The sequence below is a fragment of the Pungitius pungitius genome, unplaced genomic scaffold (genome assembly GCF_949316345.1).
Source record: "Pungitius pungitius unplaced genomic scaffold, fPunPun2.1 scaffold_25, whole genome shotgun sequence".
NCBI lineage: Eukaryota > Metazoa > Chordata > Actinopteri > Perciformes > Gasterosteidae > Pungitius > Pungitius pungitius.
Window position 1 is genome coordinate 77,426 of NW_026909837.1, and position 22,037 is coordinate 99,462.

Genomic DNA, 22,037 nt, shown 5'->3' on the forward strand with positions numbered 1-22,037 from the left:
TGATAAACTTTTTACAATTGTGTAGGTGTACAAGCTACGGCGCTGGGCGGCTTTCAGAGAGAGAAGTGAAAAACCTTACGGCACCTGGGATTCCCAGGCGGTCTTCCATCCAGGTACTAACCAGGCCCTGCTCTGCTTAGCTTCCGAGATCAGACGAGATCGGGCGGAACCAGAGAGGTATGGCCGTAAGCTGCTTTTTATCTTTTTCCTAATCCTTTATAATGCGTCAAAGATAATCAGAAGAGTTTCTTTTTCTAAAATTGAAGCAGTTCTTAGGATTGGCAAGAGAGGTTTCTAAAACCTGAAGGTAACTTTACTTTTCTTCACTGGCAATTCTAACATGTTGGGTTAGCACCTGTATTTCAACGGCTAAATTACAAACAAAAGTATGCCAATTGTTAAATGTTGATCAACACTAATTTAGCAACCATGAAACGGAATCATTTTGGATAATTTTGTCTAATTGCCTTTCATATCCAACGTTAAAACAACACTAAACATGCATCTCTTCAACAATGTGATATACTTTTTGTAATTTGTAGGTGTACAATCTGCGGCGCTCGGCGGCTTTCGGTGAGAGAAGTGAAAAAGCTTACGGCACCTGGGATTCCCAGGCGGTCTTCCATCCAGGTACTAACCAGGCCCCGCTCTGCTTAGCTTCCGAGATCAGACGATATCGGGCGGAACCAGAGAGGTATGGCTGTAAGCTGCTTTTTATCTTTTTCCTAATCCTTTAAAACGTGTCAAAGATAATCAGAAGTTTCTTTTTCTAAAATTGAAGCAGTTCTTAGCATTGGCAAGAGAGGTTCCTAAAACCTGAAGGGAACTTTACTTTTCTTCACTGGTAAATCTAACATGTTTGGTTAGCACCTGTATTTCAACGGCTAAATTACAAACAATAGTATGCCAATCGTAAAATGTTGATCAACACTAATTTAGCAATCATGAAACGGAATCATTTTGGATAATATTGTCTAATTTCCTTTCATATCCAACGTTAAAACAACAATAAACATGCATCTCTTCAACAATGTGATATACTTTTTGTAATTTGTAGGTGTACAATCTGCGGCGCTCGGCGGCTTTCGGTGAGAGAAGTGAAAAAGCTTACGGCACCTGGGATTCCCAGGCGGTCTTCCATCCAGGTACTAACCAGGCCCTGCTCTGCTTAGCTTCCGAGATCAGACGAGATCGGGCGGAACCAGAGAGGTATGGCCGTAAGCTGCTTTTTATCTTTTTCCTAATCCTTTATAATGCGTCAAAAAATTATGTCACGCCTGCCGTTGGCATCTTTGTGTGGGTTAAATAAGGGTATGCAAAGAAGGCTGTGACATCCCATGCCGAAAATTGGATGGACTAGAGAAGACCCGCCCAGGGGTCCCAGCCAATCGGTGAATGGCCATTGCAGTCCCCGCCACCTCAAATGGCCTGACGATGGTACGGACGTAAGCCACCTTTCATCTTCTTCCTATTGCATCTCTTCTACAATGTGATAAACTTTTTACAATTGTGTAGGTGTACAAGCTACGGCGCTGGGCGGCTTTCAGAGAGAGAAGTGAAAAACCTTACGGCACCTGGGATTACCAGGCGGTCTTCCATCCAGGTACTAACCAGGCCCTGCTCTGCTTAGCTTCCGAGATCAGACAAGATCGGGCGGAACCAGAGAGGTATGGCCGTAAGCTGCTTTTTATCTTTTTCCTAATCCTTTATAATGCGTCAATGAATTATGACACGCCTGCCGTTGGCATCTTTGTGTGGGTTAAATAAGGGTATGCAAAGAAGGCTGTGACATCCCATGCCGAAAATTGGATGGACTAGAGAAGACCCGCCCAGGAGTCCCAGCCAATCGGTGAATGGCCATTGCAGTCCCCGCCACCTCAAATGGCCTGACGATGGTATGGACGTAAGCCACCTTTCATCTTCTTCCTATTGCATCTCTTCTACAATGTGATAAACTTTTTACAATTGTGTAGGTGTACAAGCTACGGCGCTGGGCGGCTTTCAGAGAGAGAAGTGAAAAACCTTACGGCACCTGGGATTCCCAGGCGGTCTTCCATCCAGGTACTAACCAGGCCCTGCTCTGCTTAGCTTCCGAGATCAGACGAGATCGGGCGGAACCAGAGAGGTATGGCCGTAAGCTGCTTTTTATCTTTTTCCTAATCCTTTATAATGCGTCAAAGATAATCAGAAGAGTTTCTTTTTCTAAAATTGAAGCAGTTCTTAGGATTGGCAAGAGAGGTTTCTAAAACCTGAAGGTAACTTTACTTTTCTTCACTGGCAATTCTAACATGTTGGGTTAGCACCTGTATTTCAACGGCTAAATTACAAACAAAAGTATGCCAATTGTTAAATGTTGATCAACACTAATTTAGCAACCATGAAACGGAATCATTTTGGATAATTTTGTCTAATTGCCTTTCATATCCAACGTTAAAACAACACTAAACATGCATCTCTTCAACAATGTGATATACTTTTTGTAATTTGTAGGTGTACAATCTGCGGCGCTCGGCGGCTTTCGGTGAGAGAAGTGAAAAAGCTTACGGCACCTGGGATTCCCAGGCGGTCTTCCATCCAGGTACTAACCAGGCCCTGCTCTGCTTAGCTTCCGAGATCAGACGAGATCGGGCGGAACCAGAGAGGTATGGCCGTAAGCTGCTTTTCATCTTTTTCCTAATCCTTTAAAACGTGTCAAAGATAATCAGAAGTTTCTTTTTCTAAAATTGAAGCAGTTCTTAGCATTGGCAAGAGAGGTTCCTAAAACCTGAAGGGAACTTTACTTTTCTTCACTGGTAAATCTAACATGTTTGGTTAGCACCTGTATTTCAACGGCTAAATTACAAACAATAGTATGCCAATCGTAAAATGTTGATCAACACTAATTTAGCAATCATGAAACGGAATCATTTTGGATAATATTGTCTAATTTCCTTTCATATCCAACGTTAAAACAACAATAAACATGCATCTCTTCAACAATGTGATATACTTTTTGTAATTTGTAGGTGTACAATCTGCGGCGCTCGGCGGCTTTCGGTGAGAGAAGTGAAAAAGCTTACGGCACCTGGGATTCCCAGGCGGTCTTCCATCCAGGTACTAACCAGGCCCTGCTCTGCTTAGCTTCCGAGATCAGACGAGATCGGGCGGAACCAGAGAGGTATGGCCGTAAGCTGCTTTTTATCTTTTTCCTAATCCTTTATAATGCGTCAAAAAATTATGTCACGCCTGCCGTTGGCATCTTTGTGTGGGTTAAATAAGGGTATGCAAAGAAGGCTGTGACATCCTATGGCGAAAATTGGATGGACTAGAGAAGACCCGCCCAGGAGTCCCAGCCAATCGGTGGATGGCCATTGCAGTCCCCGCCACCTCAAATGGCCTGATGATGGTATGGACGTAAGCCACCTTTCATCTTCTTCCTATTGCATCTCTTCTACAATGTGATAAACTTTTTACAATTGTGTAGGTGTACAAGCTACGGCGCTGGGCGGCTTTCAGAGAGAGAAGTGAAAAAGCTTACGGCACCTGGGATTCCCAGGCGGTCTTCCATCCAGGTACTAACCAGGCCATGCTCTGCTTAGCTTCCGAGATCAGACGAGATCGGGCGGAACCAGAGAGGTATGGCCGTAAGCTGCTTTTTATCTTTTTCCTAATCCTTTATAATGCGTCAAAGATAATCAGAAGAGTTTCTTTTTCTAAAATTGAAGCAGTTCTTAGCATTGGCAAGAGAGGTTTCTAAAACCTGAAGGTAACTTTACTTTTCTTCACTGGCAATTCTAACATGTTGGGTTAGCACCTGTATTTCAACGGCTAAATTACAAACAAAAGTATGCCAATTGTTAAATGTTGATCAACACTAATTTAGCAACCATGAAACGGAATCAATTTTGATGATATTGTCTAAGTTCCTTATATATCCAACGTTAAAACAACACTAAACATGCATCTCTTCGACAATGTGATGTACTTTTTGTAATTTGTAGGTGTACAATCTGCGGTGCTCGGCGGCTTTCAGAGAGAAGTGAAAAAGCTTACGGCACCTGGGATTCCCAGGCGGTCTTCCATCCAGGTACTAACCAGGCCCTGCTCTGCTTAGCTTCCGAGATCAGACGAGATCGGGCGGAACTTTTTTTTTTTTATCTTTTATTATCAAAAATACATGACATTTTATTTTAAAATACATACAACCCAGAGGGTACCGACATACAAAACAAAATAAAACACTACACAAAACCATACAAAAGAAAACCCTAAAACAAAGGGCCTTCTAGGGGGTAATCCACACAACCTTATTTTCACACAACCATATGGTTCACAAGGAGAAGCATAACTTCTCCTCTTCATCAATGCTACATATTGTGGTACCTTCCATAAAATGTTTCTTGCACCATTCCCTTTTACACATAAATAACAGCTTTACATGCGCTTTAAACATATTCTTAAACATTTCAATTACGTCTGTTTTTTTGTGATCAAATAGCGCCCTGTTCCTTTTTAAGAGTACCGCATATCTCGCAAAGCCAAGAATGGTGTTGGTTGCAATTGTTGTACTATCTTTCTTTTTTGGCAAGCCAAAAAGCCAGACCCACTCCCACTGGCCAATGTGTTTGGCCCCCACTCCACAACAGGTCGTCAATATAGATTTGATATATGTGTGAATGGAATTTAAACCGGAACATTTCAAAAATAGATGCTCCAGATCTTCGTCTTCCCTTTCACACACAGCACACGTCCTTTGACAAATGTTTTTGTGGATCTGATGCAGGACAATACTAGTGTATATCCTCCTGTGCCTCAGCTTGAAATCTGCTTGGAATAAAGCATGTGGTAGGTGAGGTACATCTAAATTTAACCAAATGGTCCCCATCTGCTCATCTGGGAAAAGTTCCTTCCACCTTTTCTCCGATGCAGGCTTCATGGCCACTTTCCGTACCAGTATGTTATAAATGCATTTTGTTTTGGCTTTACCTATTGGCGTATACTTGTCCCCGAGGCACAGAAGGAATTCCATTTCATCGTCCTGCATCCGCTCCTCGTCATCTGTAAGGTGTAACCAATCATTGTCCACACAGTTAAATACTCTTGCACCAACATCTCTAATTTGTTTTGCTCTATACCTAACATTGGCTCTTTTGAGGCCTACTTCCGTTTTGTTTATATCAAAAACCCAATCTCCTGCTGCTTTACATATGCTCCCCAAGGAGGTCAACCCCGCACTCTCGAGTGCTTTCGACACAATGGGCCTTCCTGCATAAACAAAGAAAGGGGAGTTGAGAAAAGGTAACTGCATCACGTGCGCTCTCCATTTGCAGTCAAGGCTGAGGTGGGGAAGAATCTTGTCCCAAGCCTCCAGCACCTCACGATAGAACCCCGGCAGCCCCCCAATCACATCCCTGGGACTGAAGGCACCTAAATTGAAGTAGCTCTTCTCTCCGTATTCAGCCAGGAGCCCTGCCAGGGTGTCTTTCCAAGGATGCTTCCTCTTCGCATCCAAAAACCGTCCAAGCATTTTAACCCTTAGCGCATCTCTTTTGGCACTAATATCCATCAGAGTTAGACCCCCCTCCTCTTTCTTAGCTATTAAGGTCTTGCGTGCTATCATATTTCCCTTCCCCCTCCACAAAAAAGAGGATGTCACACTATTCAGAGAATGGAGCGCCCATTCGGGCAGCTCGCAAGATCCCAAAATATGTACAATTGTTGACAGTACCAGCGCATTACACACTTTTACCTTCCCTCTGATGGTAAGCCCACGGGCCTGCCACATATTACAGATATTTCTAGTTCGTTTTATGGCTTCATGCCAGTTTTTATCCCGGGCAGCGCTTTCGTTTTTCCCTATATACACTCCTAAAACTTTCCTCTCATCTACTAATTTGAAACCCCATTTATTTATATCCATGCTATCTTCTTTAAACACCATTATTTCTGATTTCCCACTGTTAACTTTAGCTCCCGAAGCCTTTTCGTAATCATTTATATGATTCATTACCCTCTCTATATATGTACTATTTCTTAAAAATATATTAATATCATCTGCATACTGTACTACTTTTAAATTCCTATTCCCATTCGTATTGATCCCCACTATCCTATCATCGTTATTTATCATTAAAGCCAACGGTTCTACCACCAGGCTGAAGAGCGTAGCTGACATAGGGCATCCCTGTCGTATTGACCTCCGCAGCCCCACCTGATCGGTCAGGAACCCATTTACCTTAATCCTGCTTCTGGCATTCACATACAATAATTTAACCCAGTTAATATATCTCTCCCCAAAACCATATTTACTTAACACCTCCCACAAAAAACTATGCTCTACTCGATCAAACGCTTTCTCTAGATCGATCCCCAATAAACACCCACCTTCCCTATTTAGGATCCCCACTACATTTTTTACCGTTATTATATTATCATTAATCTCCCTGCCTGGAATACCATACGTTTGCGTTTCTGTAACAATACCTTTTATCACCTCCCTCATCCTAAAGGCTAATATTTTTGCAATGATTTTATAATCCATATTTAAAACACTTATTGGTCTGTAATAGTCTAACTTATCTTTACTCCCTTTCTTCTTGTATATTAATGTGATGATCCCCTCCGTAAGCTTATCTGAAGTTTTTTTTTCCTTCTCCATTTCTTCAAACACTTGAAGCAGGATTGGGGAGAAAAACTCTGGGAAACCCTGATACAGTTCTGCCGTAAGTCCGTCGGACCCCGGGCTCTTATTCTTTTTAAGATTTTTGATTGCAGTCTCTATGTCCTGTACAGCTATATCCTTATCACAAAGGACTTTGTCATTTGCACTTATTTTTTTCTCAATGTGGCTGGTAATCCGTTCTATCTGCTCTTTCTCTGGGCTTTGCCCTTTATATAACTCCTCATAGTATTCATGTACTATACCCAATATCTCATCTTTTTCTTTACATATCACACCACTTTTGTTCTGCAGTTGCTGTATATGTTGTCTCTCCTGCGTTACTTTTTCCAGCCCCAAGAAGTAAGCCGTGCTTCTTTCCCCTTCAAGCAGTGCCTGAGACCTACTCCTCACCGCTGCACCTTTGCATCTTTTGGCCTCAAACTCTGCAAGTTTTATTTTATACACTTCATATTCCTCGCTACTATACTTTTCATCCACTTCCATCTTTTCTATTTCCACATTCAACAACTCGTTTATTATACTTTCCTTTCTCTTTTCTTCCCATCTTTTCTCTCGACTATAGTTGATACTTAATTTTTTGATTCTCAGTTTAATATCTTCCCAGAATTCTATTTTATTATCAACATATTTTATACCACTCATTCCATTAATTAATAGATTCCTGATCTTATTTTTATATATCTTGTCCTCTAATAAGCTGTTATTGTGGCACCATATCCCTCTTCCCCTTTTAACAGTGACATCTCCCAACTTCAATTCAATTTGAGCATGATCGCTCCATGTGTTGAATATGTACTGAATGTCATAAGTCTGTCTGATCATCCCTGATGCTACCAGAGCCAAATCTATACGGGACTGCTTTAATCGACCCTGCACGATTTGCCTCCTTGAAAACCCTCTAGTGCTGGGGTGGAGTACCCTCCACACATCAATCAAGTTTGAACCCGAAATTAGGTTTTTGAGTACCGTCCTACTTGAATCATTCTTATATGTGTTGTTTTTAGAGCTATCTCTGTTGCTCAGAACCACGTTAAAGTCTCCTATTATTATAGTTTTGTTGTTGATCCACCTATTTAAATCCATAAAAAATTTCTTCCTATCATTCTCTACGTTCGGAGCATGTATATTTATTAATCTAATAATTTCATCATTGACTAAAATTTCTAGAATTATACATTTACCATCATTGCCTCTATAAATGCATTTGCTATTGGTATCATGTTGTTTTTTTATCAACACCGCTACTCCTCCTGTTCTTCCACTTCCTTCAGCAGAGTATACCGTCCCTCTCCAATGCTTGTGTACATATTTGGTTGTGATCAAGTCCCAGTGTGTTTCTTGAAGACACAATATGTCTGTCAGATGGTTCTTACTAAACACTGCTTGAATCTTGTCTGCATTTCTGAAACCATTTGTATTTAGGGAGGTTATACTTATATCCACAGAACCCATTAGCGCATACATAAATATTATTATCATGAACGTGTTCATTATGGCTTATCCTTAGAGCAAGGATTTTTTTTCTTCCTTGCCCTGTTTTTCCCCCCCTGCTCCCCCCGCCTCTTTCTCACCTCTATTATTTTTTCCACATCCATTTCAGAGTCTGATGCGGTATCCAGCAGCAAAGGTGGAGTCCCACCGGTGTTGACGTCCACTGCATCCAGGGTGGCTCCCATCCCCAAAAACTCACTCTCTATTGCCTCAGCGGTAGGTGGCGTGCTCTCTGGAGCCCTGTTCTGCACCTCTGTCTCTTGCCCAAACGCCTGTGTCTTTTCAGGCTCCTCCTGCAACAGTGGTTTTCTCAGCCTGCCGTCCTGCACCTTCCCTTTTCCTTGGCTTGGCGCCGCCTCAGGTGCAGCCGTTGAAACGGTCGTCTCCTCCTCAGCCGCTTCCAGCCATTCCGGAAATACCTCCAGCACGCCCACGCTGCTCTCATCCTCTTCCTCATGACCACCTGCATCCTCGTCGCTGCCGCCGATCCCCTCCTTGTCGCTTTCTCCTTCTTCCTCACCCCTCTCTTGGGTGCTGGCTCCAGTTTGGCTCGGTTCCTCCTCCCGCATGTTACATCTGCAATGCTCCGTCTCCTCCCCGCATAGGGTACACTTTTTCTGATGTTTTCGGGGGCATTCTCTGGCGTAGTGCCCCTGTACCCCACACTGGTGGCACATAAACTCCGGACAGTCCCGTACTATGTGTCCTGGCTGCATGCACATCCGGCACACCCTCACCTGTTTGTCATGCAACACCCTGAAATATTCTGCCCCCAATACAGTGTTGAATTTTGTAGAATATGGGAGTGACTATACATGTTCATTAAATCTGACCCGGACAAATCTTGTCCCGTCTGCCACCTTGGTGCCTGGCCACATCCGTCTTTTATAAGGGGAGACCGCAGAGACCCCCCAACCCCTCAGTTTGCACTCAATCTCAGTGTCCACTATATAATATGGTAGGTTGAGAAAAGAAACAACCAGTTCATCATTGCTGATTTCCCTTGCATGGACCTTGGTATCACCTATTTTGAAGCCATCCATGAGCCTCTGCTTCCCTTTTGGGTGGCTCATGGTGACTTCATACTTCTTTGGGTTTATCACCCGGCAGGCCATGAGTCCTCCACAAATCTCCTTAATGCAGTGCATCAGTTCCATTACAGGGATCGTAATATCCCCCTCTGTCTCCACACTCACGGTCAAGCTCCGCTGTCTTTTCCCGTCGTCATTGTTATTCTCGCCGTCATTCCCACTTGTCTTCTCCTTTCTTTGTCCATCTGCCATCATCTTCATCATTGGCATCTGTCCACTTTGTGTTTGTTCACGCTGTTGGTCCATCATTGAAAAAAGGGATGAAAAAAAACCCTCACACAAAAAAGGATAATTCCTTCGAGTATGCACAAAACCCGGTAAAAAAGAAAAATGTCCCCCAGACAGTGTAACACTGCTGGGGGATATTAAACAACAAAGTCTCACAAAGAAAAACAATCTCACTCAGAGCATTGAAATCTCAAGAAAAAAGAGAAGGGAAAAAAGTCCTCCAAAAGACGTGTGCCAAACAAATCTAGCTTGTAACTCACTTCCTGCAATGGGCGGAGCCTTCACATGTGATCAGACGAGATCGGGCGGAACCAGAGAGGTATGGCCGTAAGCTGCTTTTTATCTTTTTCCTAATCCTTTATAATGCGTCAATGAATTATGACACGCCTGCCGTTGGCATCTTTGTGTGGGTTAAATAAGGGTATGCAAAGAAGGCTGTGACATCCCATGCCGAAAATTGGATGGACTAGAGAAGACCCGCCCAGGAGTCCCAGCCAATCGGTGAATGGCCATTGCAGTCCCCGCCACCTCAAATGGCCTGACGATGGTATGGACGTAAGCCACCTTTCATCTTCTTCCTATTACATCTCTTCTACAATGTGAATTTTTTTTTACAATTGTGTAGGTGTACAATCTACGGCGCTGGGCGGCTTTTAGAGAGAGAAGTTAAAAAGCTTACGGCACCTGGGATTCCCAGGCGATCTTCCATCCAGGTACTAACCAGGCCCTGCTCTGCTTAGCTTCCGAGATCAGACGAGATCGGGCGGAACCAGAGAGGTATGGCCGTAAGCTGCTTTTTATCTTTTTCCTAATCCTTTATAATGCGTCAAAAAATTATGTCACGCCTGCCGTTGGCATCTTTGTGTGGGTTAAATAAGGGTATGCAAAGAAGGCTGTGACATCCTATGGCGAAAATTGGATGGACTAGAGAAGACCCGCCCAGGAGTCCCAGCCAATCGGTGGATGGCCATTGCAGTCCCCGCCACCTCAAATGGCCTGATGATGGTATGGACGTAAGCCACCTTTCATCTTCTTCCTATTGCATCTCTTCTACAATGCGATAAACTTTTTACAATTGTGTAGGTGTACAAGCTACGGCGCTGGGCGGCTTTCAGAGAGAGAAGTGAAAAAGCTTACGGCACCTGGGATTCCCAGGCGGTCTTCCATCCAGGTACTAACCAGGCCCTGCTCTGCTTAGCTTCCGAGATCAGACGAGATCGGGCGGAACCAGAGAGGTATGGCCGTAAGCTGCTTTTTATCTTTTTCCTAATCCTTTAAAACGTGTCAAAGATAATCAGAAGTTTCTTTTTCTAAAATTGAAGCAGTTCTTAGCATTGGCAAGAGAGGTTCCTAAAACCTGAAGGGAACTTTACTTTTCTTCACTGGTAAATCTAACATGTTGGGTTAGCACCTGTATTTCAACGGCTAAATTACAAACAAAAGTATGCCAATTGTTAAATGTTGATCAACACTAATTTAGCAACCATGAAACGGAATCATTTTGGATAATATTGTCTAATTGCCTTTCATATCCAACGTTAAAACAACACTAAACATGCATCTCTTCAACAATGTGATATACTTTTTGTAATTTGTAGGTGTACAATCTGCGGCGCTCGGCGGCTTTCGGTGAGAGAAGTGAAAAAGCTTACGGAACCTGGGATTCCCAGGCGGTCTTCCATCCAGGTACTAACCAGGCCCTGCTCTGCTTAGCTTCCGAGATCAGACGAGATCGGGCGGAACCAGAGAGGTATGGCTGTAAGCTGCTTTTTATCTTTTTCCTAATCCTTTAAAACGTGTCAAAGATAATCAGAAGTTTCTTTTTCTAAAATTGAAGCAGTTCTTAGCATTGGCAAGAGAGGTTCCTAAAGCCTGAAGGTAACTTTACTTTTCTTCACTGGCAATTCTAACATGTTGGGTTAGCACCTGTATTTCAACGGCTAAATTACAAACAACAGTATGCCAATCGTAAATGTTGACCAACACTAATTTAGCAATCATGAAACGGAATCATTTTGGATAATATTGTCTAATTTCCTTTCATATCCAACGTTAAAACAGGTGTACAATCTGCGGCGCTCGGCGGCTTTCGGAGAGAGAAGTGAAAAAGCTTACGGCACCTGGGATTCCCAGGCGGTCTTCCATCCAGGTACTAACCAGGCCCTGCTCTGCTTAGCTTCCGAGATCAGACGAGATCGGGCGGAACCAGAGAGGTATGGCCGTAAGCTGCTTTTTATCTTTTTCCTAATCCTTTATAATGCGTCAATGAATTATGACACGCCTGCCGTTGGCATCTTTGTGTGGGTTAAATAAGGGTATGCAAAGAAGGCTGTGACATCCCATGCCGAAAATTGGATGGACTAGAGAAGACCCGCCCAGGGGTCCCAGCCAATCGGTGAATGGCCATTGCAGTCCCCGCCACCTCAAATGGCCTGACGATGGTACGGACGTAAGCCACCTTTCATCTTCTTCCTATTGCATCTCTTCTACAATGTGAATTTTTTTTTACAATTGTGTAGGTGTACAATTTACGGCGCTGGGCGGCTTTCAGAGAGAGAAGTGAAAAAGCTTACGGCACCTGGGATTCCCAGGCGGTCTTCCATCCAGGTACTAACCAGGCCCTGCTCTGCTTAGCTTCCGAGATCAGACGAGATCGGGCGGAACCAGAGAGGTATGGCCGTAAGCTGCTTTTTATCTTTTTCCTAATCCTTTATAATGCGTCAAAAAATTATGTCACGCCTGCCGTTGGCATCTTTGTGTGGGTTAAATAAGGGTATGCAAAGAAGGCTGTGACATCCTATGGCGAAAATTGGATGGACTAGAGAAGACCCGCCCAGGAGTCCCAGCCAATCGGTGGATGGCCATTGCAGTCCCCGCCACCTCAAATGGCCTGATGATGGTATGGACGTAAGCCACCTTTCATCTTCTTCCTATTGCATCTCTTCTACAATGTGATAAACTTTTTACAATTGTGTAGGTGTACAAGCTACGGCGCTGGGCGGCTTTCAGAGAGAGAAGTGAAAAAGCTTACGGCACCTGGGATTCCCAGGCGGTCTTCCATCCAGGTACTAACCAGGCCCTGCTCTGCTTAGCTTCCGAGATCAGACGAGATCGGGCGGAACCAGAGAGGTATGGCCGTAAGCTGCTTTTCATCTTTTTCCTAATCCTTTATAATGCGTCAATGAATTATGACACGCCTGCCGTTGGCATCTTTGTGTGGGTTAAATAAGGGTATGCAAAGAAGGCTGTGACATCCCATGCCGAAAATTGGATGGACTAGAGAAGACCCGCCCAGGAGTCCCAGCCAATCGGTGAATGGCCATTGCAGTCCCCGCCACCTCAAATGGCCTGACGATGGTATGGACGTAAGCCACCTTTCATCTTCTTCCTATTGCATCTCTTCTACAATGTGAATTTTTTTTTACAATTGTGTAGGTGTACAATCTACGGCGCTGGGCGGCTTTCAGAGAGAGAAGTGAAAAAGCTTACGGCACCTGGGATTCCCAGGCGGTCTTCCATCCAGGTACTAACCAGGCCCTGCTCTGCTTAGCTTCCGAGATCAGACGAGATCGGGCGGAACCAGAGAGGTATGGCCGTAAGCTGCTTTTCATCTTTTTCCTAATCCTTTAAAACGTGTCAAAGATAATCAGAAGTTTCTTTTTCTAAAATTGAAGCAGTTCTTAGCATTGGCAAGAGAGGTTCCTAAAGCCTGAAGGTAACTTTACTTTTCTTCACTGGCAATTCTAACATGTTGGGTTAGCACCTGTATTTCAACGGCTAAATTACAAACAATAGTATGCCAATCGTAAATGTTGATCAACACTAATTTAGCAATCATGAAACGGAATCATTTTGGATAATATTGTCTAATTTCCTTTCATATCCAACTTTAAAACAGGTGTACAATCTACGGCGCTGGGCGGCTTTCGGAGAGAGAAGTGAAAAAGCTTACGGCACCTGGGATTCCCAGGCGGTCTTCCATCCAGGTACTAACCAGGCCCTGCTCTGCTTAGCTTCCGAGATCAGACGAGATCGGGCGGAACCAGAGAGGTATGGCCGTAAGCTGCTTTTCATCTTTTTCCTAATCCTTTATAATGCGTCAATGAATTATGACACGCCTGCCGTTGGCATCTTTGTGTGGGTTAAATAAGGGTATGCAAAGAAGGCTGTGACATCCCATGCCGAAAATTGGATGGACTAGAGAAGACCCGCCCAGGAGTCCCAGCCAATCGGTGAATGGCCATTGCAGTCCCCGCCACCTCAAATGGCCTGACGATGGTATGGACGTAAGCCACCTTTCATCTTCTTCCTATTGCATCTCTTCTACAATGTGAATTTTTTTTTACAATTGTGTAGGTGTACAATCTACGGCGCTGGGCGGCTTTCAGAGAGAGAAGTGAAAAAGCTTACGGCACCTGGGATTCCCAGGCGGTCTTCCATCCAGGTACTAACCAGGCCCTGCTCTGCTTAGCTTCCGAGATCAGACGAGATCGGGCGGAACCAGAGAGGTATGGCCGTAAGCTGCTTTTCATCTTTTTCCTAATCCTTTAAAACGTGTCAAAGATAATCAGAAGTTTCTTTTTCTAAAATTGAAGCAGTTCTTAGCATTGGCAAGAGAGGTTCCTAAAGCCTGAAGGTAACTTTACTTTTCTTCACTGGCAATTCTAACATGTTGGGTTAGCACCTGTATTTCAACGGCTAAATTACAAAAAATAGTATGCCAATCGTAAATGTTGATCAACACTAATTTAGCAATCATGAAACGGAATCATTTTGGATAATATTGTCTAATTTCCTTTCATATCCAACGTTAAAACAACACTAAACATGCATCTCTTCAACAATGTGATATTCTTTTTGTAATTTGTAGGTGTACAATCTGCGGCGCTCGGCGGCTTTCGGAGAGAGAAGTGAAAAAGCTTACGGCACCTGGGATTCCCAGGCGGTCTTCCATCCAGGTACTAACCAGGCCCTGCTCTGCTTAGCTTCCGAGATCAGACGAGATCGGGCGGAACCAGAGAGGTATGGCCGTAAGCTGCTTTTCATCTTTTTCCTAATCCTTTATAATGCGTCAATGAATTATGACACGCCTGCCGTTGGCATCTTTGTGTGGGTTAAATAAGGGTATGCAAAGAAGGCTGTGACATCCCATGCCGAAAATTGGATGGACTAGAGAAGACCCGCCCAGGAGTCCCAGCCAATCGGTGAATGGCCATTGCAGTCCCCGCCACCTCAAATGGCCTGACGATGGTATGGACGTAAGCCACCTTTCATCTTCTTCCTATTGCATCTCTTCTACAATGTGAATTTTTTTTTACAATTGTGTAGGTGTACAATCTACGGCGCTGGGCGGCTTTCAGAGAGAGAAGTGAAAAAGCTTACGGCACCTGGGATTCCCAGGCGGTCTTCCATCCAGGTACTAACCAGGCCCTGCTCTGCTTAGCTTCCGAGATCAGACGAGATCGGGCGGAACCAGAGAGGTATGGCCGTAAGCTGCTTTTCATCTTTTTCCTAATCCTTTAAAACGTGTCAAAGATAATCAGAAGTTTCTTTTTCTAAAATTGAAGCAGTTCTTAGCATTGGCAAGAGAGGTTCCTAAAGCCTGAAGGTAACTTTACTTTTCTTCACTGGCAATTCTAACATGTTGGGTTAGCACCTGTATTTCAACGGCTAAATTACAAAAAATAGTATGCCAATCGTAAATGTTGATCAACACTAATTTAGCAATCATGAAACGGAATCATTTTGGATAATATTGTCTAATTTCCTTTCATATCCAACGTTAAAACAACACTAAACATGCATCTCTTCAACAATGTGATATTCTTTTTGTAATTTGTAGGTGTACAATCTGCGGCGCTCGGCGGCTTTCGGAGAGAGAAGTGAAAAAGCTTACGGCACCTGGGATTCCCAGGCGGTCTTCCATCCAGGTACTAACCAGGCCCTGCTCTGCTTAGCTTCCGAGATCAGACGAGATCGGGCGGAACCAGAGAGGTATGGCCGTAAGCTGCTTTTCATCTTTTTCCTAATCCTTTATAATGCGTCAATGAATTATGACACGCCTGCCGTTGGCATCTTTGTGTGGGTTAAATAAGGGTATGCAAAGAAGGCTGTGACATCCCATGCCGAAAATTGGATGGACTAGAGAAGACCCGCCCAGGAGTCCCAGCCAATCGGTGAATGGCCATTGCAGTCCCCGCCACCTCAAATGGCCTGACGATGGTATGGACGTAAGCCACCTTTCATCTTCTTCCTATTGCATCTCTTCTACAATGTGAATTTTTTTTTACAATTGTGTAGGTGTACAATCTACGGCGCTGGGCGGCTTTCAGAGAGAGAAGTGAAAAAGCTTACGGCACCTGGGATTCCCAGGCGGTCTTCCATCCAGGTACTAACCAGGCCCTGCTCTGCTTAGCTTCCGAGATCAGACGAGATCGGGCGGAACCAGAGAGGTATGGCCGTAAGCTGCTTTTCATCTTTTTCCTAATCCTTTAAAACGTGTCAAAGATAATCAGAAGTTTCTTTTTCTAAAATTGAAGCAGTTCTTAGCATTGGCAAGAGAGGTTCCTAAAGCCTGAAGGTAACTTTACTTTTCTTCACTGGCAATTCTAACATGTTGGGTTAGCACCTGTATTTCAACGGCTAAATTACAAACAATAGTATGCCAATCGTAAATGTTGATCAACACTAATTTAGCAATCATGAAACGGAATCATTTTGGATAATATTGTCTAATTTCCTTTCATATCCAACTTTAAAACAGGTGTACAATCTACGGCGCTGGGCGGCTTTCGGAGAGAGAAGTGAAAAAGCTTACGGCACCTGGGATTCCCAGGCGGTCTTCCATCCAGGTACTAACCAGGCCCTGCTCTGCTTAGCTTCCGAGATCAGACGAGATCGGGCGGAACCAGAGAGGTATGGCCGTAAGCTGCTTTTCATCTTTTTCCTAATCCTTTATAATGCGTCAATGAATTATGACACGCCTGCCGTTGGCATCTTTGTGTGGGTTAAATAAGGGTATGCAAAGAAGGCTGTGACATCCCATGCCGAAAATTGGATGGACTAGAGAAGACCCGCCCAGGAGTCCCAGCCAATCGGTGAATGGCCATTGCAGTCCCCGCCACCTCAAATGGCCTGACGATGGTATGGACGTAAGCCACCTTTCATCTTCTTCCTATTGCATCTCTTCTACAATGTGAATTTTTTTTTACAATTGTGTAGGTGTACAATCTACGGCGCTGGGCGGCTTTCAGAGAGAGAAGTGAAAAAGCTTACGGCACCTGGGATTCCCAGGCGGTCTTCCATCCAGGTACTAACCAGGCCCTGCTCTGCTTAGCTTCCGAGATCAGACGAGATCGGGCGGAACCAGAGAGGTATGGCCGTAAGCTGCTTTTCATCTTTTTCCTAATCCTTTAAAACGTGTCAAAGATAATCAGAAGTTTCTTTTTCTAAAATTGAAGCAGTTCTTAGCATTGGCAAGAGAGGTTCCTAAAGCCTGAAGGTAACTTTACTTTTCTTCACTGGCAATTCTAACATGTTGGGTTAGCACCTGTATTTCAACGGCTAAATTACAAAAAATAGTATGCCAATCGTAAATGTTGATCAACACTAATTTAGCAATCATGAAACGGAATCATTTTGGATAATATTGTCTAATTTCCTTTCATATCCAACGTTAAAACAACACTAAACATGCATCTCTTCAACAATGTGATATTCTTTTTGTAATTTGTAGGTGTACAATCTGCGGCGCTCGGCGGCTTTCGGAGAGAGAAGTGAAAAAGCTTACGGCACCTGGGATTCCCAGGCGGTCTTCCATCCAGGTACTAACCAGGCCCTGCTCTGCTTAGCTTCCGAGATCAGACGAGATCGGGCGGAACCAGAGAGGTATGGCCGTATGCTGCTTTTCATCTTTTTCCTAATCCTTTATAATGCGTCAATGAATTATGACACGCCTGCCGTTGGCATCTTTGTGTGGGTTAAATAAGGGTATGCAAAGAAGGCTGTGACATCCCATGCCGAAAATTGGATGGACTAGAGAAGACCCGCCCAGGAGTCCCAGCCAATCGGTGAATGGCCATTGCAGTCCCCGCCACCTCAAATGGCCTGACGATGGTATGGACGTAAGCCACCTTTCATCTTCTTCCTATTGCATCTCTTCTACAATGTGAATTTTTTTTTACAATTGTGTAGGTGTACAATCTACGGCGCTGGGCGGCTTTCAGAGAGAGAAGTGAAAAAGCTTACGGCACCTGGGATTCCCAGGCGGTCTTCCATCCAGGTACTAACCAGGCCCTGCTCTGCTTAGCTTCCGAGATCAGACGAGATCGGGCGGAACCAGAGAGGTATGGCCGTAAGCTGCTTTTCATCTTTTTCCTAATCCTTTAAAACGTGTCAAAGATAATCAGAAGTTTCTTTTTCTAAAATTGAAGCAGTTCTTAGCATTGGCAAGAGAGGTTCCTAAAGCCTGAAGGTAACTTTACTTTTCTTCACTGGCAATTCTAACATGTTGGGTTAGCACCTGTATTTCAACGGCTAAATTACAAACAATAGTATGCCAATCGTAAATGTTGATCAACACTAATTTAGCAATCATGAAACGGAATCATTTTGGATAATATTGTCTAATTTCCTTTCATATCCAACTTTAAAACAGGTGTACAATCTACGGCGCTGGGCGGCTTTCGGAGAGAGAAGTGAAAAAGCTTACGGCACCTGGGATTCCCAGGCGGTCTTCCATCCAGGTACTAACCAGGCCCTGCTCTGCTTAGCTTCCGAGATCAGACGAGATCGGGCGGAACCAGAGAGGTATGGCCGTAAGCTGCTTTTCATCTTTTTCCTAATCCTTTATAATGCGTCAATGAATTATGACACGCCTGCCGTTGGCATCTTTGTGTGGGTTAAATAAGGGTATGCAAAGAAGGCTGTGACATCCCATGCCGAAAATTGGATGGACTAGAGAAGACCCGCCCAGGAGTCCCAGCCAATCGGTGAATGGCCATTGCAGTCCCCGCCACCTCAAATGGCCTGACGATGGTATGGACGTAAGCCACCTTTCATCTTCTTCCTATTGCATCTCTTCTACAATGTGAATTTTTTTTTACAATTGTGTAGGTGTACAATCTACGGCGCTGGGCGGCTTTCAGAGAGAGAAGTGAAAAAGCTTACGGCACCTGGGATTCCCAGGCGGTCTTCCATCCAGGTACTAACCAGGCCCTGCTCTGCTTAGCTTCCGAGATCAGACGAGATCGGGCGGAACCAGAGAGGTATGGCCGTAAGCTGCTTTTCATCTTTTTCCTAATCCTTTAAAACGTGTCAAAGATAATCAGAAGTTTCTTTTTCTAAAATTGAAGCAGTTCTTAGCATTGGCAAGAGAGGTTCCTAAAGCCTGAAGGTAACTTTACTTTTCTTCACTGGCAATTCTAACATGTTGGGTTAGCACCTGTATTTCAACGGCTAAATTACAAACAATAGTATGCCAATCGTAAATGTTGATCAACACTAATTTAGCAATCATGAAACGGAATCATTTTGGATAATATTGTCTAATTTCCTTTCATATCCAACTTTAAAACAGGTGTACAATCTACGGCGCTGGGCGGCTTTCGGAGAGAGAAGTGAAAAAGCTTACGGCACCTGGGATTCCCAGGCGGTCTTCCATCCAGGTACTAACCAGGCCCTGCTCTGCTTAGCTTCCGAGATCAGACGAGATCGGGCGGAACCAGAGAGGTATGGCCGTAAGCTGCTTTTCATCTTTTTCCTAATCCTTTAAAACGTGTCAAAGATAATCAGAAGTTTCTTTTTCTAAAATTGAAGCAGTTCTTAGCATTGGCAAGAGAGGTTCCTAAAGCCTGAAGGTAACTTTACTTTTCTTCACTGGCAATTCTAACATGTTGGGTTAGCACCTGTATTTCAACGGCTAAATTACAAACAATAGTATGCCAATCGTAAATGTTGATCAACACTAATTTAGCAATCATGAAACGGAATCATTTTGGATAATATTGTCTAATTTCCTTTCATATCCAACTTTAAAACAGGTGTACAATCTACGGCGCTGGGCGGCTTTCGGAGAGAGAAGTGAAAAAGCTTACGGCACCTGGGATTCCCAGGCGGTCTTCCATCCAGGTACTAACCAGGCCCTGCTCTGCTTAGCTTCCGAGATCAGACGAGATCGGGCGGAACCAGAGAGGTATGGCCGTAAGCTGCTTTTCATCTTTTTCCTAATCCTTTAAAACGTGTCAAAGATAATCAGAAGTTTCTTTTTCTAAAATTGAAGCAGTTCTTAGCATTGGCAAGAGAGGTTCCTAAAGCCTGAAGGTAACTTTACTTTTCTTCACTGGCAATTCTAACATGTTGGGTTAGCACCTGTATTTCAACGGCTAAATTACAAACAATAGTATGCCAATCGTAAATGTTGATCAACACTAATTTAGCAATCATGAAACGGAATCATTTTGGATAATATTGTCTAATTTCCTTTCATATCCAACGTTAAAACAACACTAAACATGCATCTCTTCAACAATGTGATATTCTTTTTGTAATTTGTAGGTGTACAATCTGCGGCGCTCGGCGGCTTTCGGAGAGAGAAGTGAAAAAGCTTACGGCACCTGGGATTCCCAGGCGGTCTTCCATCCAGGTACTAACCAGGCCCTGCTCTGCTTAGCTTCCGAGATCAGACGAGATCGGGCGGAACCAGAGAGGTATGGCCGTAAGCTGCTTTTCATCTTTTTCCTAATCCTTTAAAACGTGTCAAAGATAATCAGAAGTTTCTTTTTCTAAAATTGAAGCAGTTCTTAGCATTGGCAAGAGAGGTTCCTAAAGCCTGAAGGTAACTTTACTTTTCTTCACTGGCAATTCTAACATGTTGGGTTAGCACCTGTATTTCAACGGCTAAATTACAAACAATAGTATGCCAATCGTAAATGTTGATCAACACTAATTTAGCAATCATGAAACGGAATCATTTTGGATAATATTGTCTAATTTCCTTTCATATCCAACTTTAAAACAGGTGTACAATCTACGGCGCTGGGCGGCTTTCGGAGAGAGAAGTGAAAAAGCTTACGGCACCTGGGATTCCCAGGCGGTCTTCCATCCAGGTACTAACCAGGCCCTGCTCTGCTTAGCTTCCGAGATCAGACGAGATCGGGCGGAACCAGAGAGGTATGGCCGTAAGCTGCTTTTCATCTTTTTCCTAATCCTTTATAATGCGTCAATGAATTATGACACGCCTGCCGTTGGCATCTTTGTGTGGGTTAAATAAGGGTATGCAAAGAAGGCTGTGACATCCCATGCCGAAAATTGGATGGACTAGAGAAGACCCGCCCAGGAGTCCCAGCCAATCGGTGAATGGCCATTGCAGTCCCCGCCACCTCAAATGGCCTGACGATGGTATGGACGTAAGCCACCTTTCATCTTCTTCCTATTGCATCTCTTCTACAATGTGATAAACTTTTTACAATTGTGTAGGTGTACAAGCTACGGCGCTGGGCGGCTTTCAGAGAGAGAAGTGAAAAACCTTACGGCACCTGGGATTACCAGGCGGTCTTCCATCCAGGTACTAACCAGGCCCTGCTCTGCTTAGCTTCCGAGATCAGACAAGATCGGGCGGAACCAGAGAGGTATGGCCGTAAGCTGCTTTTTATCTTTTTCCTAATCCTTTATAATGCGTCAATGAATTATGACACGCCTGCCGTTGGCATCTTTGTGTGGGTTAAATAAGGGTATGCAAAGAAGGCTGTGACATCCCATGCCGAAAATTGGATGGACTAGAGAAGACCCGCCCAGGAGTCCCAGCCAATCGGTGAATGGCCATTGCAGTCCCCGCCACCTCAAATGGCCTGACGATGGTATGGACGTAAGCCACCTTTCATCTTCTTCCTATTGCATCTCTTCTACAATGTGATAAACTTTTTACAATTGTGTAGGTGTACAATCTACGGCGCTGGGCGGCTTTCAGAGAGAGAAGTGAAAAAGCTTACGGCACCTGGGATTCCCAGGCGGTCTTCCATCCAGGTACTAACCAGGCCCTGCTCTGCTTAGCTTCCGAGATCAGACGAGATCGGGCGGAACCAGAGAGGTATGGCCGTAAGCTGCTTTTCATCTTTTTCCTAATCCTTTAAAACGTGTCAAAGATAATCAGAAGTTTCTTTTTCTAAAATTGAAGCAGTTCTTAGCATTGGCAAGAGAGGTTCCTAAAGCCTGAAGGTAACTTTACTTTTCTTCACTGGCAATTCTAACATGTTGGGTTAGCACCTGTATTTCAACGGCTAAATTACAAACAATAGTATGCCAATCGTAAATGTTGATCAACACTAATTTAGCAATCATGAAACGGAATCATTTTGGATAATATTGTCTAATTTCCTTTCATATCCAACTTTAAAACAGGTGTACAATCTACGGCGCTGGGCGGCTTTCGGAGAGAGAAGTGAAAAAGCTTACGGCACCTGGGATTCCCAGGCGGTCTTCCATCCAGGTACTAACCAGGCCCTGCTCTGCTTAGCTTCCGAGATCAGACGAGATCGGGCGGAACCAGAGAGGTATGGCCGTAAGCTGCT

The 22,037-nt window shown here is 44.0% G+C and overlaps 31 non-coding genes and 3 pseudogenes across 31 annotated transcripts; all 34 read right to left on the minus strand.

Annotated features, from left to right (window-relative positions):
• Positions 1-72: 72 nt before the first annotated feature.
• On the minus strand, positions 73-191 carry LOC134112999 (5S ribosomal RNA). The gene has a single exon (XR_009946322.1). It is a non-coding gene; the product is annotated as a 5S ribosomal RNA (ribosomal RNA).
• Positions 192-589: 398 nt separating this feature from the next.
• LOC134112539 (5S ribosomal RNA) lies at positions 590-708 on the minus strand (annotated as a pseudogene).
• Positions 709-1,104: 396 nt separating this feature from the next.
• Positions 1,105-1,223, minus strand: LOC134112631 (5S ribosomal RNA). The gene has a single exon (XR_009945954.1). It is a non-coding gene; the product is annotated as a 5S ribosomal RNA (ribosomal RNA).
• A 339-nt stretch (positions 1,224-1,562) lies between these two features.
• Positions 1,563-1,681, minus strand: LOC134112541 (5S ribosomal RNA; annotated as a pseudogene).
• A 339-nt stretch (positions 1,682-2,020) lies between these two features.
• LOC134113000 (5S ribosomal RNA) lies at positions 2,021-2,139 on the minus strand. Its single transcript, XR_009946323.1, has one exon. It is a non-coding gene; the product is annotated as a 5S ribosomal RNA (ribosomal RNA).
• A 398-nt stretch (positions 2,140-2,537) lies between these two features.
• On the minus strand, positions 2,538-2,656 carry LOC134112632 (5S ribosomal RNA). The gene has a single exon (XR_009945955.1). It is a non-coding gene; the product is annotated as a 5S ribosomal RNA (ribosomal RNA).
• A 396-nt stretch (positions 2,657-3,052) lies between these two features.
• On the minus strand, positions 3,053-3,171 carry LOC134112633 (5S ribosomal RNA). Its single transcript, XR_009945956.1, has one exon. It is a non-coding gene; the product is annotated as a 5S ribosomal RNA (ribosomal RNA).
• A 339-nt stretch (positions 3,172-3,510) lies between these two features.
• LOC134113071 (5S ribosomal RNA) lies at positions 3,511-3,629 on the minus strand. The gene has a single exon (XR_009946394.1). It is a non-coding gene; the product is annotated as a 5S ribosomal RNA (ribosomal RNA).
• A 6,514-nt stretch (positions 3,630-10,143) lies between these two features.
• Positions 10,144-10,262, minus strand: LOC134112944 (5S ribosomal RNA). Its single transcript, XR_009946267.1, has one exon. It is a non-coding gene; the product is annotated as a 5S ribosomal RNA (ribosomal RNA).
• Positions 10,263-10,601: 339 nt separating this feature from the next.
• On the minus strand, positions 10,602-10,720 carry LOC134112634 (5S ribosomal RNA). The gene has a single exon (XR_009945957.1). It is a non-coding gene; the product is annotated as a 5S ribosomal RNA (ribosomal RNA).
• Positions 10,721-11,116: 396 nt separating this feature from the next.
• On the minus strand, positions 11,117-11,235 carry LOC134112531 (5S ribosomal RNA). Its single transcript, XR_009945863.1, has one exon. It is a non-coding gene; the product is annotated as a 5S ribosomal RNA (ribosomal RNA).
• Positions 11,236-11,579: 344 nt separating this feature from the next.
• Positions 11,580-11,698, minus strand: LOC134112635 (5S ribosomal RNA). The gene has a single exon (XR_009945958.1). It is a non-coding gene; the product is annotated as a 5S ribosomal RNA (ribosomal RNA).
• Positions 11,699-12,037: 339 nt separating this feature from the next.
• Positions 12,038-12,156, minus strand: LOC134112636 (5S ribosomal RNA). Its single transcript, XR_009945959.1, has one exon. It is a non-coding gene; the product is annotated as a 5S ribosomal RNA (ribosomal RNA).
• Positions 12,157-12,495: 339 nt separating this feature from the next.
• Positions 12,496-12,614, minus strand: LOC134112637 (5S ribosomal RNA). Its single transcript, XR_009945960.1, has one exon. It is a non-coding gene; the product is annotated as a 5S ribosomal RNA (ribosomal RNA).
• Positions 12,615-12,953: 339 nt separating this feature from the next.
• LOC134112638 (5S ribosomal RNA) lies at positions 12,954-13,072 on the minus strand. Its single transcript, XR_009945961.1, has one exon. It is a non-coding gene; the product is annotated as a 5S ribosomal RNA (ribosomal RNA).
• A 344-nt stretch (positions 13,073-13,416) lies between these two features.
• Positions 13,417-13,535, minus strand: LOC134112639 (5S ribosomal RNA). Its single transcript, XR_009945962.1, has one exon. It is a non-coding gene; the product is annotated as a 5S ribosomal RNA (ribosomal RNA).
• Positions 13,536-13,874: 339 nt separating this feature from the next.
• Positions 13,875-13,993, minus strand: LOC134112641 (5S ribosomal RNA). Its single transcript, XR_009945964.1, has one exon. It is a non-coding gene; the product is annotated as a 5S ribosomal RNA (ribosomal RNA).
• Positions 13,994-14,388: 395 nt separating this feature from the next.
• LOC134112642 (5S ribosomal RNA) lies at positions 14,389-14,507 on the minus strand. The gene has a single exon (XR_009945965.1). It is a non-coding gene; the product is annotated as a 5S ribosomal RNA (ribosomal RNA).
• A 339-nt stretch (positions 14,508-14,846) lies between these two features.
• On the minus strand, positions 14,847-14,965 carry LOC134112643 (5S ribosomal RNA). Its single transcript, XR_009945966.1, has one exon. It is a non-coding gene; the product is annotated as a 5S ribosomal RNA (ribosomal RNA).
• Positions 14,966-15,360: 395 nt separating this feature from the next.
• LOC134112644 (5S ribosomal RNA) lies at positions 15,361-15,479 on the minus strand. The gene has a single exon (XR_009945967.1). It is a non-coding gene; the product is annotated as a 5S ribosomal RNA (ribosomal RNA).
• Positions 15,480-15,818: 339 nt separating this feature from the next.
• On the minus strand, positions 15,819-15,937 carry LOC134112645 (5S ribosomal RNA). The gene has a single exon (XR_009945968.1). It is a non-coding gene; the product is annotated as a 5S ribosomal RNA (ribosomal RNA).
• Positions 15,938-16,281: 344 nt separating this feature from the next.
• On the minus strand, positions 16,282-16,400 carry LOC134112646 (5S ribosomal RNA). The gene has a single exon (XR_009945969.1). It is a non-coding gene; the product is annotated as a 5S ribosomal RNA (ribosomal RNA).
• Positions 16,401-16,739: 339 nt separating this feature from the next.
• LOC134112647 (5S ribosomal RNA) lies at positions 16,740-16,858 on the minus strand. Its single transcript, XR_009945970.1, has one exon. It is a non-coding gene; the product is annotated as a 5S ribosomal RNA (ribosomal RNA).
• Positions 16,859-17,253: 395 nt separating this feature from the next.
• On the minus strand, positions 17,254-17,372 carry LOC134112945 (5S ribosomal RNA). Its single transcript, XR_009946268.1, has one exon. It is a non-coding gene; the product is annotated as a 5S ribosomal RNA (ribosomal RNA).
• A 339-nt stretch (positions 17,373-17,711) lies between these two features.
• On the minus strand, positions 17,712-17,830 carry LOC134112648 (5S ribosomal RNA). Its single transcript, XR_009945971.1, has one exon. It is a non-coding gene; the product is annotated as a 5S ribosomal RNA (ribosomal RNA).
• A 344-nt stretch (positions 17,831-18,174) lies between these two features.
• Positions 18,175-18,293, minus strand: LOC134112649 (5S ribosomal RNA). The gene has a single exon (XR_009945972.1). It is a non-coding gene; the product is annotated as a 5S ribosomal RNA (ribosomal RNA).
• Positions 18,294-18,632: 339 nt separating this feature from the next.
• On the minus strand, positions 18,633-18,751 carry LOC134112650 (5S ribosomal RNA). Its single transcript, XR_009945973.1, has one exon. It is a non-coding gene; the product is annotated as a 5S ribosomal RNA (ribosomal RNA).
• Positions 18,752-19,095: 344 nt separating this feature from the next.
• On the minus strand, positions 19,096-19,214 carry LOC134112652 (5S ribosomal RNA). Its single transcript, XR_009945975.1, has one exon. It is a non-coding gene; the product is annotated as a 5S ribosomal RNA (ribosomal RNA).
• Positions 19,215-19,558: 344 nt separating this feature from the next.
• On the minus strand, positions 19,559-19,677 carry LOC134112653 (5S ribosomal RNA). Its single transcript, XR_009945976.1, has one exon. It is a non-coding gene; the product is annotated as a 5S ribosomal RNA (ribosomal RNA).
• Positions 19,678-20,072: 395 nt separating this feature from the next.
• On the minus strand, positions 20,073-20,191 carry LOC134112654 (5S ribosomal RNA). The gene has a single exon (XR_009945977.1). It is a non-coding gene; the product is annotated as a 5S ribosomal RNA (ribosomal RNA).
• Positions 20,192-20,535: 344 nt separating this feature from the next.
• On the minus strand, positions 20,536-20,654 carry LOC134112655 (5S ribosomal RNA). The gene has a single exon (XR_009945978.1). It is a non-coding gene; the product is annotated as a 5S ribosomal RNA (ribosomal RNA).
• A 339-nt stretch (positions 20,655-20,993) lies between these two features.
• On the minus strand, positions 20,994-21,112 carry LOC134112542 (5S ribosomal RNA; annotated as a pseudogene).
• A 339-nt stretch (positions 21,113-21,451) lies between these two features.
• Positions 21,452-21,570, minus strand: LOC134112656 (5S ribosomal RNA). The gene has a single exon (XR_009945979.1). It is a non-coding gene; the product is annotated as a 5S ribosomal RNA (ribosomal RNA).
• A 344-nt stretch (positions 21,571-21,914) lies between these two features.
• Positions 21,915-22,033, minus strand: LOC134112657 (5S ribosomal RNA). Its single transcript, XR_009945980.1, has one exon. It is a non-coding gene; the product is annotated as a 5S ribosomal RNA (ribosomal RNA).
• Positions 22,034-22,037: the final 4 nt, after the last annotated feature.